The following is a 17781-nucleotide window of genomic DNA, read 5'->3' as shown; positions in this document are numbered from 1 at the left end:
ATTCTGATATAGATGGGTTCATAGTATTTTGCTGAATATACAAACCAAGCCAAAGAACCAAAGCCAGTGATTCATTTTATGGTGTTCTTTTCCTGTGTGATCCCAAGGTGTGGTTGTTCCTCCAGGTGACAAAGCATCATATCAAATTACACTGGAGATGGGGTTCAAGCAGGTACTGCACATAGCAGCTCTGAGTCACCATGTTTGATCACCTGCTAATAAGGTCACTGATCTCCGCTTCCTCTTATCAGAAAAAAAGGCTAAAAAATCTACCTTCCATATCCAAACACTAAAGAAGACAACTGCAGGAAGGAGCAGAGAAACAACTGCTTCTGGTCCATCCTTCCTTCAAGGTGGGCACTGCACCCACTGCACAGGCTGCTACAGGGACAGCAGAGAGTCCATGGGAAGTGCTCCCCAAGTACAGCGTATTACAGACCATCCAACACCAAGCTACCTTAGAATGCCTCTAGCAGACATGCAAATTAGCCATTTTAATCTTACCTTCAGCCCTCTGGTTACTTTACACATGGAATGATGGAAATGTTGACCAAGAACAAAAGGTCGTCCACTCTAGGTCAAGTTCCCCTCTACCTGAGAGTCAGCAAACCCTTATCCACAGGTCTTCCTGTACATTCCAGGCACTGCTCTCGGAGCTTAGGGACACTAGTTCATTCAATCCCTACAGCCACTTAAGGTGGGAAACTGAGGCACCGACAAATTAAGAAATTCCCAAGGCTCCTCAAGCAGTGTGTGGCTCCTGAGCCCCAGTTCCTCACCTCTACCCTGTGCTGCTCCTCCTGCCTTTCCCATGTTTACCCCTCTCCTTGTTGTCCCTCCTCATTGCAGTCATATTTTCCACATGTTGCTCCCTCTCTTGAAATGCTCTTCCCAACACTTCCAGTTGATAGCTCCTTTTCTTTATACTTTCTCAGTGCCCTGTTCTTTTTCTTCAGAGGAAGATGATTTCACACTTATCACAATTTAATGTATACAATACATATGTTTGTTGACTTATTTATTGTCTAGGCTACATAATGTGCTATGTGCTGGCAGGAACACATCTGTTTTGCTCCCCAGTAGATTTCCAATGCCAAACACAATGCTTGGCTCCAGAAGATGCTTAAATTTTTGTTGAAAGACTGATAATCATTCTTCAGTCAGTGGAAAGGTTTTTAAATTCTCTATTTCAAGCCCCAAGTGATAAATATAACCAGCTTTAGGAACACTGCCTAAAAGACAGCATTAGATATTAAGAAAAGACTCAAAATTGAGTAAGAGTACAGGCCAGCTTATGCCAGCTTTAAGTAACAAAAGAGAAATGAAATTCATAAAATGCATATTGTGATTCTGAAAGGTTATTGCAGGAGCAATCCAAAGGGTGAATTTAAATCTCAAACCCTAAATACGCTTATGACTGAAGAGAGCTCCTCCTGCCCTGGGCTGTTCTCAACTGTTAGGATAAGCTGGAGGCATTCAGTTTGTTACTTCTAATCATCTTCTTAGGGGGAGTCCTAAGAACAAACATCCAGGCAAACCCAATAGACAAAGGTTACCTGGTTGTTTCAAAGCCCACCCACCTTTCCCATCCCACCACCAGTTTCAACAACAAAAGGTTAGATTCTTTTTTAAATTTTTTTTTAATTATTATTATTGATTTCAGAGAGGAAAGGAGAGGGAGAGAGATATAGAAACATCAATGATAGGAGAGAATCATTGATTGACTGCCTCCTGCACACCCCCTACTGGGGATCGAGCCCACAACCCAGGCATATGCCCTTGACCAGAATTGAACCTGAGACCTTTCAGTTCATAGGTCAACGCTTTATCTACTGAGCCAAATCGGCTAGAGGGAAAGGTTAGATTCTTCCCAAAACAGTGCCCACTTATGCTCACAGTGACCTGGCCTATGGCTTTTGTTCACAAAAGGAAAACTTTCATTTCAAGGACTCAAGTCTTCTGCAACCTCCATAAGGGCTATTTGTTAGGTTTAACAAAGGTCTCCCAATATATAACAGATGTCCTGACCTAGAATTTGGAATTTAAACAGGTGTCAGTACATAATAAAAGGCTTGGAATTTGTGACTTCAAAGCAGGGGGAATCTTACTTTTTAAACTGGGAAAACTTCCAGGGTGCATGGCTTGAGAGAATTCTAAGATGAGCAGGATCCACCTGAAACAACCATAGAACTCATACTGGGAAGCAGCATAAATAAGCCTGAGTTCTAGTCGACCCACAAGGCCTTGCACTTGCTCTATGAGGTTGGACAAGTTACTTATCTTCTCTGAATCTGTTTTTTCATCTTAAAATAAGATTGATAATAGTATCTACTACTCATAGGGGGATGTAAGGTTTAAACAGGATAAACAGGTCATCAGGTGAAACCCCCAGGACTGGAAGCAGACCTCTTGATGCTAACTAACCCCAGTGCTCTCTCTACTTCAACCAATGCCAGTCAAAGGCTCCCATACTTCCATGACCTCCCAGCATCCTTCTAATTAATGTCTCATGCACATTTCACGCAATGCAATTAAGCATTATAAACAGTTTAGAAAGGTTATATAAAAGACTGAGTGTTAAAATTCACATCAGCGTGGATTTCCAATCTTTATAATGATATTTGTTTTTAACTTGGGATTTAAAGTTGACAAAGATCTTAATGAATAAGCAGGGCAAAGGGAGCTATCTGTCCATGGCTCGTTAGCTCCTGAAGTTAATGCTTCTCACGGGGACAAGAGTCAGCCAAAGGACAGAGTTCCACACAAATTGGAAAACGTTCCTCTGGTCCACAGGTCATGGATTACTGCCTGGGCTCTGATTGGCACCATCTTACGAGATGCTCCCTGGAGCCACCTGCCAGTTAACTGTCCGTTCTGTCATTCCACAGCATCAACTGTTATTGGGTGCTGCCTATGTGCCAGACACATGAGTGACTTCATGGCATCCTCACAACCACCTATGAAGAATGTACTGCCATAGTTCACCTAATCTAAGACTGCAATGATTGTAAGACACACCAGTATTTTATGTACAAAAAAAGGGAAATCACTGACAACTACAACTGTAACTTCCATAGATTATAAGACACTTTTTTTCCAGAAATGTTAAGATGAGGCAAATTGTACTGTCTTAGCATTGTTTAAATGTAAATACTGTCCCATTTTACAGATAAAGAAACTGATATAGAGAGAGAAAATAATTTGCCCAAGGTTACAGTGCTGGTAAATGGAAGCACAGGGATACAGACCTGGTAAGTCTAATCACCCATCACAAACTCAGACTTCCCCATGGCTACATGAATTACCCAAAAATGCATCAGGTAGAGAGGCAGGACATGGGGTGCTAATTCTTGCTCTACCATGAGCACAATAACTGCAGCAATTCTCCACGCATCTCTGAACCTGACCTTTCACGTGTCCAAAGAAGACACTGTGCCAGACTATCTTGAATAAACTGTCGTTATTCTGGGAAAAGAAACATGGCCTAATGGAAAAAGCATGTTTTGGAATCATAAAGTCCCTGATTGAAATTCTTGCTCCACCATCTAACCAGTTCATCATCCTGGGAAAGTTACTGAACTACTCTGAGCCTCAGTTTCCTCTTCTATAAAATGAGGCTATCTCCCCAGGGGGCTGCTCGATGCGGGAGATGAAATATATACTAGTGTATGGGGAAAGTAATACAAGGCAGAGTTGGATTTCAGCAAATGCTCTCTTTTCTAAACTAGCCACCTACTGATTCTGCTTTGGGACAGAATCAAAGAGCAAATATTCCCTGTGACCTCAGGGAGACCCTCAGGAGAGAATGAGGATCAGATAGAAGAAAGCAGACCTTGAGGGATACTCAGGCAAAGAAAATGAACTGGAAGCACCTGGAGGACAGGGACACTATTTGTTTGATGAACTTCCAAACTTTTGAATAAATGAACTGATAGTGAAAAGGGGGTCGGGGGGAGGAGATCAGGAACTTAACACAACAGAAGATACTAATCAATACATATAAGGATGAAGATAGTTTTATACCACTCCTGACAGAAAAACCAGTCTTTGAAGATTCTGTTTGATACCAAAAGTAACCTACAGCTAGAAGAATTTCCCTGTTGCTCTGTTTTGTTCTTATGGTAATATTCTATGGCCCAGCCGGTGTGGTTCAATGGTTGAGCATCAACCCATTATGAACCAGGAGATCACGGTTAGATTCCCAGTCAGGGCACATGCCTGGGTTGTGGGCTCGATCCTCAGTAGGGGCCATGCAGGAGGCAGCCAATCAATGATCCTCTCTCATCACTGATGTTTCTATCTCTCTCTCCCTCTCCCTTCCTCTCTGAAATCAATAAAAATATTTTTAAATAATAATAACAAAAAGTAATATTCTATGCATTTCTCCCTTTTCATTCCTCAAGAGCTTCAGCAAATCCTCAGAAGATGAGAGCTTTTGACTTGGAGGGAAGGTAAATCATATGGCATGTAGAAACAAACTCTTAACCCGTGTTTTTTTTTTCTCCATCATACCCATAATGCCTAGCAATTTCTGGCACACACCTGACTCCCAATAAAAATTAGTTGAATATTTTTTACTATAAGCAACTTCTTTTTGACCAAAACTCCAAAACATCCTATACATTTATTCTACCTCCTGCTTCTCCTCCAAACACACTCTAAAGCAGTGGTTCTCAACCTTCCTAATGCCGCGACCCTTTAATACAGTTCCTCATGTTGTGGTGACCCCCAATTTCATTGTTACAAATTGAACATAATTAAAGCATAGTGATTAATCACAAAAACAATATGTAATTATATATGTGTTTTCCGATGGTCTTAGGCGACCCCTGTGAAAGGGTCATTCGACCCCCAAAGGGTTGAGAACCGCTGCTCTAAAGCATAATCGCTAACAAACAAATAATACTCTTGGTGGATGCTATGTTGCCAATCTTCTCACACAATGTCGCTCTTTAAACCTCAGCAAGGCCTAGCACACTCTGCCCAACCAAACTCTTGCACTTTCCCTTCCCTCTCATCTGTCCCTGCCCTTGGGTTACTTGTCAGTCGTCTCATTACTACCATCTTCTGATCTGAATCAGTTTGCTAATCTCCTTCCTCTAAGATACGGCACCTTCTCTCGGGGATAAATGTGCAGGCAAGCTGAGTTCCCCCAGACCCCCTCCACACCCCTGCTTCAAGCCTTCACTGACACTCCCAGAGAGGCCCCTGTCCTATCCGGCAAAAAATCCCACTGTCTCCATCACTTCAGGGAGCCGACTTGTTTTCCCTAAGTTTAGACCAACTGCCAACTTTTGGAAGAATTTGAAAGAATACTGAAATAGTTTAAGGGCTGGGTAAGAGCTAACAGAAATGGCCGTTTCACACTTCCAATGCTTCCTGTGAGATAAGCTCCACTGTGTCCCCACGCACTGAACCCACACCCCTAACCGACACTCCCTAACCCAGAGCTCAGGGATCACTTGGTCCTCCGTTTTCCCTTCCAGGTTCCCATATAAAAGTGACTCCGTTTACTTCCAGCTTACATCTGGCTCCTCACTGGGGGACTCCTTTAAGTCCTTTCCATGAAAATCATCAAAACATGCAAGAGGCTGGTCCCCTTCCATTCTCGTGCGTGCGGAGCAGCCATGCCGTGTCAAGACCTGGGACTTCAAACATGCATATGGCACCACCTCTGCCTTCACGGAGCCCACGCTGTTCCTTCAACTCTAAGAATGTCCTCCCTGTACAGTGTCTATGAAACGCAGTGACAAAGTAATTCAGAGCTCTGGGGAAAGAGCGAGGGTGTAAACTGACTGCTTTTACATTTGATGCCCTGTAACCATAACAACCGATGAAGTAACCATCAACCCACTGAGGGGCTAAGTTTTCCAAAAGCCCTTTTTTTCTCTCTCTCTCTCAAAAAAAGGCAAACTCCCCTGCACCAACTCCCGCAGCCGCCGCACGTTCTGGGCAGCGTGCGCGGTGCCGCTGAAGTCCTCCTTCTCCCGGTCCCACCGGCTCCTCCGTGCGCTCACCGGCAGCCACCGCCTCCACCGTCACCCTCGCGCTCCCGGGCAGGACACCTGGCGTTAGGCCTCAGCCCAATGTCACTTGTTAACCTTCCGATCCCCGGCTCTCGGCACGCCGCCGCCTCAGGTCTAAGGCATGCGAACCAGCCCACGGCCACCCGCGACTTCCAGGAGTTGGAGGAAAACAACCCGAGGCGCCGACGGCCACTGACAGATCCGCGTCAAAGTAACTGCGGTTCTCGACTTCCTAGCCTTTCGCGACGACGCGGGCAAGGGGGCGGCAGGAACCCGGGGCCCCATTCATCAATGGACAAGCTGTTTCCCTAGTTGGGATGCGGACGGGTCTCTTGGGCCCTGGCCGAGCCGGGGGGGTGTGGGGGGGGGGGCGGGGAGAGCCGCGGACCGCAGGCTAAGAGGACTGGACGGCGAGCACGACTGGCCGCGGTCAGCCCACACCGCCCCGCACCGCCCCACAGGAAGGAAAGGTGCTCCCGGGGGGGGGCGTCGCGAGTGGGCGTCCGCGTCCACCCCCCGGGCGGTGACAACAGGGCGGGGCCTTGGGGGGCTCGACCCCTGCGCCCCGCCGCGCCAACGGCCGCTGGCCCCTGAGGCACCCTGGACCCCCGCGGGCTGGGACCGCTCCCCCACGCCGGCCTTCTCCACCGGCGCTCCCTCCACCGCCCGCCCGGCCCCGAACGCGCTCACCCCGGATCCGCTGGCTGCCTCATTGTACTCCGCCGGCGTCCGTACTCTGCGGCCGCCCTGGCTCCGGCTTCGGCTCAGCCTCCGGCTGCCGTACAGCCGCCAGCCCTGCCCCGGGAACCGGCCGCCCCGCCCCGCCGGCGGACCCGCCCCGCGCCCGCGGCAGCCGCCACCAACCAGAGAGCGATGGGGGTGGAGCAGGCCGCGCGCCAGGCCCAGCCAATCCAGCCCCGACCGGCGCTCCGAGGAGCGGCAGTGGGAATGGGCGGGCGATTGGTCAGGTCTGTTAAAGGCACCGCCGCCCCCAGAGCTGGGGGAGAGGCAAGACTGCAGAGTTATCCCGAGGAATCCGGGAGGGGAAGAGTAAGAGCTTCCCTCCCAGCCGGGCTGCAGCGCTTTCCCCAGCTCTTTGCACTCACTAATGTCCTCGCCCTGCAGCCTAGCAACAAGTGGAGACAGAACCAGGTCCTGCCAGAGAGAGAAACTGAGGCGCCGAGAACCAGAGGTCTGCCGCTGGACAAATTCACTCAAATTTGGTTTTAGAGACCCGCCAGACGCATCTATCCCCGTCCAGTCCCAAACACTGGCTTTAAAAGGAACATTCCCAGCCTCACTCTGGGGGATTTTAACCGGCAGATTCCTAGGTCCCGCCCAGAGCCTCTAATCTTCTCTATGTGGAACGGGACTGGGGAAAATGTGCGTTTGTCAACAGCCCTCCCCCGAGATGATCCTGATGTACGTGGTACATGTTTCCAGTCCGTCAGAGTAATGCAATTCAAAATCAACCACCAAAAGTAAAGCTAAACTCCTTTTTATTCTCAACATGACTCATGGTGGAGAGACTTGCTAGTTGGGCTGGAGGTCAGTCACCTAATGAGAAACTAGGAACAGTTCCCTGAGTGGGTCATGCTCAGAACTGAACTGAAGGGCTAGGATGAGGCAACAAGCCAGTCTTGTTCCCTCACTCGTGAAACAGTGCTTAGCTATCTTAATGGCAAACACACCCTTCCTCATTGCCATCAGCAGGCCCAGCCGTCATCGCAGGCGGCTGTCTTGCCCTACGGGGAGCTTCCTTCCAATGCCACCAAGCTCTGCCCACCCTGCCAGCCACACTCCTCTCGCCATCCTGGCGTTCCAAACACACATCTGGCCCCGCAGTCACTGACCTCCACTTCAAAGTCAACCCCTGCTACGAGGAATGGGTGGCTGCACACAACAGCCCATATTTTGCTGTGATCGCTGATGGGTGCTGTGTTTGCCAGGGACGGCTCCGCACACAGTGATCAGCCTTGTCAGGACCTTGTGTGGGATCACCACTTGCCAACCCTTGGCCTTCCCAAAGGAAAAGGAACTCTCGTCCCAGCAGGAGAGGGCTCCAGTTGTGCCTGTCTGAAATGTGCATCAAGGGCAGTTATCCTTGGAGAGAGAGCCCAAAACTCAGCTCAGCTACAAATTAAAATCGCACCTCAGGAGGAGGGGTGGGCATGGGCCCTGAGGCTGCACCACTGCAAGGGTCCTTGGAAGCTGGCAGTGTGCCTCTCAGAGTGCCCGCCCACCTCCTTGCCCCTGCCAAGCCCTATATGATTATGAATTAATATACTATGAACCTCACCTCACACGAGAGGCCAGTAGGATCCAACAGTGAACACTTAGAAAGAGCCCTTCTTTCTGAAAAGGGAGAAATTTGAAAGCTTTGAACGATAAATGAACATAGAACATAATGATATTAATGCTGCCTGCCTCTTAAGAGGTTGCTATGCACCAGACGCTATGTCAAGGCCTTTGTACACATTAGTTCATCGAAGCCTTAGAATAACCCTGTGTGGTAGATGTGAGTGTTATTTTTCTCCACGTTATAGATGCAGAAACCGAAGCTCAGAGAGGATAGTGGTGTGTCCAAGATCACAGATTAGCTAAAGAGCCAGCATACATGACCTCAGGGACCAGGCTTCTCCTAACTGCTCTTCCCCAGTGCCTGTCACAATGCCCCTTCTTGCTGTCAGAAAGAGGATAAGAACTTCAAAGGGCAAAAGAAGCAAATATCACTAATTTTCATCGAAAGACAGTGTAATATGGGAGCACTGCCTTGAAGTGTAAGTGCCATTGCTATAACTTACTATCTGTTTCGCCTTGACCAAGTTAAATAATTAAATCTCTTTGAGCCCAGATTGCTCATCTATAAAATGGGATAATAACAATTTTTCCCCCTTGCGCTGGCATGAAAATCAAATCAAATAAAGAAAATACATATGGCCAAAACCGGTTTGGCTCAGTGGATAGAGCGTCGGCCTGCGGACTGAAAGGTCCCGGGTTCGATTCCGGTCAAGGGCATGTACCTGGGTTGCGGGCGCATCCCCAGTGGGAGATGTGCTGGAGGCAGCTGATCGATGTTTCTCTCTCATCGATGTTTCTAACTCTCTATCTCTCTCCCTTCCTCTCTGTAAAAAATCAATAAAATATATATATATATATAAAAAAAAAAGAAAATACATATGAATATATATGTGCTTTGAACTTACAAATGAAAAGAGTAATTTTAGAGCTTGGCCTCTGTGACTCATTATAGTGACCCACGGCAAAGGTTAGGGATTGTGATGCTGGCTTCAGATATTGAGCAAGATTCCTTACTTTGTCCTCCAAATAGCTGCTCTATATTTACAGTATGTATAAAGTGAACTAAATTTTCCCACCTACAGTAGAGGTAGAAGTCATAGAAATTCAAGCCCAAATTATTACTCTGGCATTTGCCCCACCTTTCCCCCAGCCATCACCCCGATCTCTCTCACAACCCAGGCTTCAGCTTAAGCCTACATAGGTTCTGGTATACTTGAATTATTCCCAATAATGATATTTCAAGATAATCTCTATTTTCTCATGAAACTCTAAACCAAAAATTGCTCTAAGATTTTTTTTTATTTTATTTATTTTATTTTATTTTTTCCAGATCATACACCTCAGATACTTTGTTATTACTATTCTTGTTAGGTTTGGGGGTTCTGCTTTAGCAAAACAGCCCAACCAATGCATGCGTCCACATGCACTACAGTCTTACACTGTGCAATCCAGCAGCATATTTCAACATGGGTGTCATGTTTCCAGGTGCTCGCCGTACTTTGCTGGGGTCCAACCCCAGCAGGTCCAGGGGTCCCCAAAGGTGTGGACGGAGTTGGCGAAGAAGGAATGACACGGAGACAGCGTTCAGTTGATCAGCAGCCTAGCCAGGATCTCTAGCCAGGTTCTGTGTCCATGTTCTCTTGCTAGGCTCTCCAGCCAGGTTCTGTGTCCATGTTCTCTTGCTAGGCTCTCTAGCCAGGTTCTCCAGCCAGGTTCAGTCACCAGGTTCTAGTCAGGTTCTCTTGCCAATTTCTGAGGCCAGTTTCTGTCCAGGATCTTTTGCCATGTTCTCTCGCTAGGTTCTCTCTCTAGGTTCTGTGTAGGTTCTGTGTGTAGGTTCTGTCTTCTAAGTTCTGTGTCCTGTTGTCTTGTTACAACTGTATTTATACCAGTTGATTCCAATCCTATCAATCTCTATTCCAAAGGTTAGGGCGTTTCTTATCTCCATTCCAGAGAGTAAAGATTATGTAGCTTAAGCATGATTGTTCATAGTTAAAGTGATTAATTACCCGCCTGGCACTTAGTTAAGGGATTTTATTCCCTCCCTAACTTCAGGGGAAAATCCCTACTTGGGGAAACAACCTTTCTCAGAGAGGCGACCTTGGTTAAAACACATAGTGCCAAGAAGGTGAGCAAACATATTAAGAACAGTATGCCATATATGCCAGGTCCCTTGAAACAGCAAGGATGGACCGGCTCCCGGCAAATTCCCCCTTTTTTATTTTTTAAAAGCAGGCATTAAAAAGAAAAACCCCAAATGCTCTCTTGTATCCATTTTAAGAGTAGGATTGGCGCTTTCCGCTATTACCTGAGTCCTGATTTATCACCCCAGGGAGAGCTTGCCAATCCTGCACTTTCCCGGGATGGAAAGGCTGCAGTGGGGTTAAGGATAAGGCTCCTTGGGCCTACCTCCTCCCATGCCTTTACATTTACCTTTCCTTCCTCAGAAAAGCATGGACATACTTCTTGTATAAAACGTTCTGTCTGACTGGGAGTAACCTTAATTCCTCTGCTAGCAAGAATATGTGTTTAAAAGATCAATACAGAGTCTTATTTCTTTAGACTCAGAATGGCACATCTTCTTAATCTAAAGATCAATACAGAGTCTTCTTTCTTTGGACTCAGTATGGCACATCTTCTCAATCTAAGTTCTGTACTATCCACCTTCTTACCCTACCTATCCTCTATAGGGGGGTCTGCAGTACCCTGGTGGAGTCCTATCGGTCCCGAGTGTGGGGTTCTCAATGGGGGGAGCGGCTTACCTAGGGGAATCCTGTTCCAGCGGTTCCCAAAGGTGTGGACGGAGTCGGCGAAGACTATCCACCCTCTTCCTACGGTGGAGTCCGATCCGTCCCGAGTGCGGGGCGCTTACCTAGGGGTCCCTGTTCGGGCGCCATATGCCAGGGTCCAACCCCAGCAGGGCCAGGGGTTCCCAAAGGCGTAGACGGAGTTGGTGAAGAAGGAAGGACACGGAGACAGTGTTCAGTTGATCAGCAGCCTAGCCAGGATCTCTAGCCAGGATCTCCAGCCAAGTTCTGGTCTGGATCTCCAGAGAGGTTCTGCTTCTCTAAGATTTTTTAATTCAATCTTTTAAAAATATATTTTTATTGATTTCACAGAGAGAGATAGAAACATCGATGATGAGAGAGAATCATTGATCGGCTGCCTCCTGCACGCCCCACACTGGGGATTGAACCCGCAGTCCGGGCATGTGCCCTGACCAAGGATCAAACCATGACCTGTTTCATAGATGGATGCTCAGCCACTAAGACATGCCAACCAGGCCTTAATTCAATTTTTTGACACTGCTTTGCACTTTTGGAGGAAGAAGTGGTTATAAAGTATACAAAAAAAACAAACAAAAAAAGTTAGGAATCCATTGTGCCACAAGCTGCACAATTAATGAACAGTCACTGAGAGATCAGTAAGCACCAGGCACTGTGGTAAGCACTGGGGATGGAGATGAAGGTACTTGTAAAAAAAAAAAAAAAGTGTAAACATGGTGAACTTTTGGCATTAGAGCTAGTAGAGAAAGACCAACAAGTTGATAGACCAGTATTAACTATACAGGCTTCCACAAAAGCAAGCCCAGGAGCTATGGGCACAGAATAGGCACATATGGCCCCTAAAGAACCCCAATAATATTTTAGAGGTGGCCAGACGAAGGCTATTAAGAAGAAGAAACCAGAAAGGTGGTAAAAACCCAAGTAAGAGTGTTGTCACCAAAGAAGAAGAGATTGGAGAAGGAAGGAGTGGTCAACAGTAACATATGCTTCAGAAGGGTCAGATTAAAAGAAGTCCGAACATTACACCTTGGGACTGGGAAATGAGAAGGTTATTGGGGTCATGGACCAACGCAGTGTAGGTAGGGCTGGATATGCAGAGGCTCCCTAGAGCTGGGCTGAGGAGAGGAGCCAAGATAAGAAAATAAAGAGCCTGGATGGGAGAAAAGAGGAGACAGGGTCCCAGGAGGCCGAGGGGGACAGGCCAGTTGCCAGGGGCAGGAAGAGGGTCTGCCCTTACTCCATGAAGAGGGGCATGCAGATAAGAATGGGTGTGGGTGCAGATCCATTCATAGGTCAAGGCCAGGAAGTTGGGGAAACTCCAGGAAGTTGAGGAAATAGAAGTTGGCTTCTATTATTTAGCTCTAAAGTGAGAAGCAAAGTCATCTCTTGAGAGTGGGTGAGAGGTGATAACAGCAGCTTTGGGGGAAACTGAAGAACTGGAAAAGCCACTGAGAGAAAAGAAAGAGGGAGCTGCCAGATTGAGAGGGAGAACCCTGGGCAGCCCTGAGGGCCCCAGGACCACAGAGTTGGAAAGATGGTTATCCAGGGCTCAGCCGCTGGGCCCAGGTGGGGAGAATCCAGACTCAGGATTCTTTAATCTTGCAAAAGTGATTTATGTTCCCTGATATGCAATAGCTAGAAGTCAGTGTGAAGTGTCAACTCTGGACCAGGCTGAATTGTAAATGGGGACAGTGGAGTTGCTAGCCTTTGCCATTTCCATGTGGCTTCTGTACACAGCACCTGTGTGGTTCAGAAGACAAGATGCTCTATATTTGGGTGGCAGTTTAGACAAAGAAAATGTTTGAATTTGTTTTGGCCAGAATTCCCCAGAAAGCAGAACTTTAGACAAAAGCTCACATTCCAATATGTTATGGGGGAGCATGAGCCCAGGGAGCATATCTGAGGCTCAGGGCCAAAGCAAGGATGGGGGCCAAGGTGTTTGATAATGTGTTGTTGGAGTGGTCATATTCCAAGCCACTTAATTCAGAGGGACTGAGCAGCCCAGTGCAAAACATCTTTGGATCGGGATTGGGCCTAAACCGGCAGTTGGACATCCCCCAAGGGGTCCCAGGCTGAGGAACCCCCCTCCCCCCTGCACGAATTTTGTGCACCGGCCCTCTAGTACATCAATAATTACCCTAAATGTAAATGGACTGAATTCACCAATAAAGAGGCACAGAGTAGCAGAGTGGATCAAAAAATAAAACATCTGTGATGGGGGAGTAAGGGGAAGACACCAGTGGTGTCTGGCTCCATTGATGAAAGGCTCGGCACAGGGGCCTGCGCCCTGCTTCTAGGATTCATTGGCCTGACACCCAGTGCGTGTCGACAGAGGTGCCCTGGGCAGGGGCTGAGAGGTGCCAGCTTCCAGCCCGAGGCAGACACTGTCAGAATGTACCTGCTGGAAGCTGGAAGGAGCAGTCACAGAGCTGGCTACTACAGCAGTGGCTGGGAGATCTCAAGTGCTACGTAAGGGATATCTAATACAAAGCCCATTTTCAAAAAGAGGAACCTTACACTATCCTCCCAAAACTGCTATCTTAAATTAGGATGGAGGAATATAAGATTTCAAATATCTTTTTTAAAATTAGCATTGATTGATTTTTAGAGAGAGCAAGAGGAAGGGAGAGGGGAAGAGAGAGAAACATTAATTTGTTGTTCCCCTTACTTATGCATTCATTGATTGATTCTTATATGTGCCCTGACCAGGGATCGAACCCACAAACTTGGCATATTAAGAGTATGCTCTAACCCACTGAATTACCTGGCCAGGGCTCAAATGTGCCTTAATGTTATTACAATGTTCTTTTTAGGGAAGCAGCACTAGGTTAGGGGTCATTTGGACCTGGGCTCAAGTTTTGCCTCTGTCATTGCTGAGCCACGTGATCTTGGAAATGACACGAAACCTCCTTGAGCCCCCGTTTCCTCATCAGCGTATTAGAGATCTTCGCACCATAAGTTATCATAGAGTTTAAGTGTATGTATACATTCTTAATATAGCATCTTTAATAACAGGTGCCCAGTTAATGGAAGCCGTTGTTTTTTACCTGAGGGAAAAACTGTTGCCCGCAGAGTAATAACAACGGAGTGGCATGCTTACACTTCAAAACAGAAGTGAAAGAAGTTACCACATGGCTGCAGAAAACAAAAAAAGACTTCTAATATTTCAAATAACGAAGCAGCTTTTTTCTACATATCTTAGAGTTTCTGGGAAAGCGTCAATTTCAAATATTCTCTCTTGTCCCAGTACGTACACTCATTTGAGAGGCCGTCACCTGATCAAGGACCAGAAATCAGCACTATAGGTATATCCCATCAAGAAGGGGAAACTTCAGTCCTCTAGCTTCCTTTGCTCTGCCCCCTCCTGGGGTGTGGGATACACAGGTCTTCTTTCCCAGGAGGTTCTTCTTCCCAACCTCAGCTGAGAGGGGGAGCGGGGACAGCTTCATGTGAGCGACTTTCAGGAGAACCAGAAACTTGAAGCACAGCAGAGGAGGAACCAAAATCTGCAGGTGGAGGGCTCCTCCCGCTCTACCCCGCCAGCACCCAGACTACATATCCCATGCAGACTTCTGATCCACCACAGAACCAAATGGTTTGCGTTGTTCTCTTATGAAAGTGATAGAAGCTCAATTTCGAGTATTAAAAGCACACACACAGAAACCTAGAGGAAGGAAGAGAAGAACTCACTCATTTTCTTGCCACCTATTAACAACTGTCAAACATTTTGTTTCTATTTCCCTCTGCCTTTTAAAAAGGCATTTGTTTTACATGGCTATTTTACAAGCTATACAGTTTTGTACTCCCTATTGAAAAGTTAACGTTGTGACATAATGAGCAGCAGTACTGCATAGGTTAAGGAAAAGAAGGACTTAGAGTCAGGAGGGTCTGAGTATTCATCTGAGCTCTGCCACTTACTCACTATATGATTTGGGGCATATTATTTATCTTTTCTGAGTCTCAGGGTTTTCATCTGTGTAATGAAGATAACAGACACATGCATTCTCTGTCACTACTTTTCTGTGTAGCCCCCTATCTAGACTATTAGCTCTGTGAGCACAAAGTCCCTTCTGATTGGTCCTCTGCTAAATCCTTGGAAGCTCTGGTGTATTAAAGATGGCCACAAGCCCTGGCTGGTTTGGCTCAGTGGATGGAGCATCAGCCTGCAGACTGAGGGGTCCCAGGTTCGGTTCTGGTCCAGGGCATGTGCCTTGGTTGCGGGCACATCCCCAGTGGGGGGTGTGCAGGAGGCGGCTGATCAATGTTTCTCTCTCATTGATATTTCTAACTCTCTATCCCTCTCCCTTCCTCTCTGTTAAAAAAAAAAAAATCAATAAAGATGGCCACAAAGTCCTGGCCATTCCTCTCATCCAGAGGTAGAGGTTATTTCTCCACCCTTGGAATTTGGGGCTGGCCTTGCATGGTAGCCAGCCTCCAAGATGGCCCCAGTGTCCTCACTTCCTGTTCCTTCATGCCCTGGCATAGGCTAGTCTGTGTGAGAAAAGAGTGTGGTGGAAGTGACCAAGTCTGACTTCTGGGATCAGTGCACAAAGGGCGCTGAGGCTTCTGCATGGCTCTCTTGGATCACTCACTCTGGGGGAAGGCAGCCACCCTGTCCTGAGGACATTTAAGCAGCCTGTAGAGAGGCCCATGTACAGAAAAACATGAATCTTCTCACCAGAGCGAGCACCAACTTGCCAACTATATGAGTGAGCCACCTGGGAAATGGATCCTCCAGTCCCAATCAGGTGTCAGATGAGCACATCTCTGGCTGACATTTTGACTGCATCTCATGAGATATTCCAGGAAAGAAGCACCCAGCAAAACTGCTCCATAATATTTATCATCATTTTAAACCACTGAGTTTGGGCATTATTTGTTATGCAGCAGTAGGTAACTAATACACTCTATAACTGGCTTTGACCAATAAAATGCAACACAAGTGGCATTCTGGGACTTCTGAGCCCAGACCTTTGGAGGACTGATAGTTTTTACTTCCTGGCTCTTGGAAATCAGTCACCAGGCTTTGAGAAGCCAGTAGATGAGAAATGAGGCATGCCAGGTGAAATGGCCAGCTAACAGTCAACACCAACTGCCAGCTCATGAGTGAGCATCTTGGAGGTTCCAGATGACCACAGTCCCAAGCCCCAGTCATCACCATATGGAGCAAAAGAACCACACAGCTGAGCTCAACCAACCCACAGAAATGTGAACAATAGTAAAGTAACTGTTGCCTGGCTAGTGTGGCTCAGTGGTTGAGCATTGACGTATGAACTAGGAGGTCACAGTTTGATTCACAGTCGGCATATGCCCAGGTTGTGGGCTCAATCCACAGTGTGGGGTGTGCAGCAGGCAGCCAATCAATGATTCTCTCTCATCACTGATGTTTCCATCTCTCTCTCCTTCACCCTTCCTCTCTGAAGTCAATAAAAATGTATTTTAAAAAATAAAATAAAATAACTTGTTCTAAGCTCTGAGTTTGGGGCCGATGTGTTGTGCAGCAATATTTAACCAAAACACTGGCCAAACACCTGGTGCATAGGTGGCTTTTTAATAATGTCTGGTGAATAAGTGGATGACCTCTGTTGGACTTCAGTTTCCTCTTCTATAAAACCACAGAGGTTAGGCCATTCCATACTTACATCCTGCGAGCCTCCATCTCTACTGTTTTATGGCTGCTTACCTGGATCCCGGCTACAGGGCCTCACTTGACTCTTGTAGGAAGACCATGCCTGCGGTAATCTCTGTTCCTCACCCCGTGCCAGTCCCTTCTTCTTTCTTTCTGTGGCATGAACACACTCCAGGCACCTGGTCCCCACGAAGCTCTGGTGATTTTGAACATGGGGCTGTGTCACTTGGCAAGAGGAGAGCAGCAGGGGCCCCCGGGCTCATAGGCAGCACCTGCTCAGTTTACCAAGGGGAATTGGAAACCGTCCCATAGGTCCTTGGGACACACAGGCAAAGAGCAGAACAAATGCAGACTACATATCCCATCTACCTTCCTCAAGGCCAAGTCCCATAGTTGTCTTTTGGCTAGAAAATTGCTGGCCTCTCCCCCAGGACCCAGGGCCCCGGTCAAGTTTCCTCAAGTAGAGACAGTCTCGGCCTCTGAGGCTTGGTGCTCAGCGTCTGGTTTATAGGTTCCCTTGTTTGCCACAGAGGCGCCATGATTTTACTAGCGTGGCCTTTGGGGTGGTAGATCTCTATCACTCCCATAAAAAATTTTTTTTCAAAGGGCTGGAGAAGTCAAGTAGCTAGCCTGAGGTCACGAAGCAAACCCCCCTTTCTGGTGGAATTAGAATTGCTTCCCTCCCATTTTCCAATCACCCACCCACACCCTCCTACACCCACCCGCCACTCATGTTACTCTGAGAAACCACAGTGTGACCCATTAAGTGATTATTCAGAAGGGCTATTGGCCCTTCCTGACTATTAGTCATCCGCAAACCATTGTCATCATTGCTGTAATTAGTAAGGTCTCTCTCTCATTAAGCTATGAAGATCGGTCCCAGTCTTTAAAAAGTCACCGAGTTTCTGGAAGCTGGAGGGGCGGGGGACCATGATGTTCTTTATTCATGCAGCCAGAACATACGGATCAAAAACCTACTGTCTTCTAGGTCCTCTGCAAGGTGCTAGAGACACAGCAGTGAGCAAAACCCAGGTCCTGC

At 47.2% G+C, this 17781-nt stretch overlaps 1 protein-coding gene across 5 annotated transcripts in view; it reads right to left on the bottom strand.

Annotated features, from left to right (window-relative positions):
- The window catches only part of TEX2 (testis expressed 2), a 92124-nt gene extending 85258 nt beyond the window's left edge, over positions 1 to 6866 (bottom strand). For 3 of the 5 annotated variants that reach the window (XM_036339978.1, XM_036339979.1, XM_036339977.1), the window contains exon 1: positions 6717 to 6866. The gene's annotated coding sequence lies outside the window, so the exon portion shown is untranslated. The remainder of the gene's footprint in view (positions 1 to 6716) is intronic. The other 2 variants (XM_036339975.1, XM_036339980.1) reach the window with 1 other exon arrangement.
- Between the last annotated feature and the right edge of the window lie 10915 nt (positions 6867 to 17781).

Source organism: Myotis myotis, unplaced genomic scaffold (assembly GCF_014108235.1).
Source record: "Myotis myotis isolate mMyoMyo1 unplaced genomic scaffold, mMyoMyo1.p scaffold_m19_p_17, whole genome shotgun sequence".
Lineage (NCBI taxonomy): Eukaryota > Metazoa > Chordata > Mammalia > Chiroptera > Vespertilionidae > Myotis > Myotis myotis.
The sequence above is the reverse complement of the archived record's forward strand: the minus strand, read 5'-3'. Positions and strand labels throughout refer to the sequence as shown.